The sequence below is a fragment of the Lactuca virosa genome, chromosome 6 (assembly GCF_052849685.1).
Source record: "Lactuca virosa cultivar CGN04683 chromosome 6, Lactuca_virosa_CGN04683_v6, whole genome shotgun sequence".
In the NCBI taxonomy this organism is placed as follows: Eukaryota; Viridiplantae; Streptophyta; class Magnoliopsida; order Asterales; family Asteraceae; genus Lactuca; species Lactuca virosa.
Window position 1 is genome coordinate 107,568,507 of NC_136431.1, and position 2,545 is coordinate 107,571,051.

Consider the following 2,545-nt stretch of genomic DNA (forward strand, 5'->3'; position numbering starts at 1 on the left):
TATTGTTTGTTTCTCATCACTCTGTATTATGTTTGTTTCTCATCACTCTATTTTATGTTTGTTTCTCATCATAGTATGTATTGACTCATGTATGAACTGACTCATTGTATGTTTCATTGTTCTAGTAATAGTATCTTCCTAAACTACCCCTATGGTAGCTTACTAGCAATGTATGGACATGTTTGTATACCGTTGCTACCCAAGGGCATGTAACTAAATGAAAGAAATAACCTTTTATATCCATATACATATACATAATATATAACTAGGATTCAAACGACCTTCGGACAACTAACCTTGATACCCTAAGTCCATAACCAAACAAGGAACAGGAAGTAAGGTAGGCTAAGAGTCCTAAGTCCTTTCAATCCTACTTATATAACTATATCTATATAGATACACAGAATATAAGTTTAAAAGAGTTTAAGTAAAAGTATTTGATAAGTAAAAGAGTTTGTAAAGTAGTTTGAGGTAAAACAGTTTGAAAAGTAAGAAAACCATTTGTTTGGTAGTTATTAATCGAAGGTGATTGATATAATAACTATAGTTGTTCAACTTGTATCCCCCCCCCCATAAAATCATTTAAAAACATTTAAAAGGTTAATTAAGGGGGTATGAACTCACCTGTAGTGAGTAGTTTGGATGAACTGAAGAGATAGGATTGCTAGGTGTCAAGTGAAGACTTGTACACACACAATGATCCTATTTAACATATAAATACACATATATGTATTCAATTAGTCTTTAAACAACTAATTTATAAAGTTAAGACATCCTAAGACAAGTTAAACACTTTATATAAGTGTTATAAGTCCCAAGGATTGCATCTAAGTGTTGTAGGACCAAGCTATGGGGTTCCCCTTTCATGAGTTTACGGTTTCTTGACCATAACCACATGAGTTTACGGTCGTAAACCCATGAGTTTACGGCCGTAAACTCACACCCCTTTGACCATTTGTTGTTTTGAAGGTTTCTAAGTCCTTAGAAGTGTTTCCACTTGAAGTATAAGTCTATGGAAGAAGTTAGGGCACCATTTCACTCCTATTTGGAGTTTACGGCCCTAAGACCATTTCCCTTTGGGTTTACGGCCGTAAACCCCTATGGATGATGGTATTTTGATGTTTTCAAGTCCTAAACACATTAAGGTATAAGTCTAGACTAGTTTCCAAGGCTAAGGAAGGGACTAGGGTCACTTTGGCCCCTTAAGAAGGGTTTACGGTCCAAGGTGTTCTTGGACCATAAACACCTTTGATCTTGGTGTTTCCTTGTGTTTTCTTGATGTAAAGATGTGTAGAAAGCTTAAACATACTCTAGGATAGAAGTACTTACAATATAGAAGCTTGAAATGAGCCAAATGTCCAAGAACACTAGTGTGTGTTCTTGGTGAAACTTGAAGATTTGATCTTTTGGAAAGATCTAACGGATAAAAGTGTGTTAAATCACTAGATTAAGTGATATACTAACTTAAAAGGGCTAGAAACACTTACTAGATTGAAGATCTTGAATAAAACTTGGATGATACTTGAGAGGATTTGATATTTGTTCTTGAGAATTTGTAAAAATGATATAAAATGACTAAGTGTCATATATATACTCTCAAATTTAGGGTTTTTGGCTGTAAATATTTTATTCAGGCAGTAAACTCCAGTTTCTTGGAGTTTAGGAATAACAGTGATGCACTATAACCCTAGGGCATCCTCTCTCCTGATATCTCCTAAAGTGTAAATCCTAAAATACTCAAACTTATTCCAAAAAGTCTGAAAATTTAACAGTAACTGTTTTGACTTCTATTGACTTGACATGTTGTACATAGTAGAAATTTCGGGTTGTCACATCATCCCCTCCTTAGTAGGAATTTCGTCCCAAAATTAGAATTTAAGCAAATAAGTAGTTACAGATAACTAAGTAAAAAGACGAGGATATTTCAGTTTCATCTGATCCTCTCGCTCCCAAGTGAATTCAGGTCCTCGCTTGGCGTTCCAGCGAACCTTCACTATCGGGATGCGGCTTTGTTTCGTTTGCTTGACCTCCCGGTCCATGATCTCTACTGGTTCTTCCACGAAGTTGAGGCTCTCGTTGATCTCGATCTCGTCGAGTGGGATTACAAGAGTCTCGTCGGACAGACACTTTTTCAAGTTCGAGACGTGGAAGGTAGAATGTACGTTATTGAGTTCGCTCGGTAAGTTAAGTTTGTAAGCTACTGGGCCGATTCTGGAAAGAATCTCGAAAGGCCCAATGTACCTTGGATTTAGCTTTCCATGCTTTCCGAAACGTATTAAGCCCTTACAGGGTGAGACCTTTAATAGAACACGGTCGCCCACCTGGAATTCCAACGGTTTCCTTCGTTTATCAGCGTAGCTTTTCTGTCGGTCTCTGGAGGCTTTCAATCGTTCACGAATCTGAACGATCTTCTCCGTCGTTTCCCGAATGATTTCTGGACCTGTGAGAGTGCTTTCAAGAACTCGTCCCTTAGCTAACTGGGCATCCCCCACCTCAGCCCAGCACAGAGGAGGTCTTCACTTGCGGCCGTAGAGGGCCTCGAATG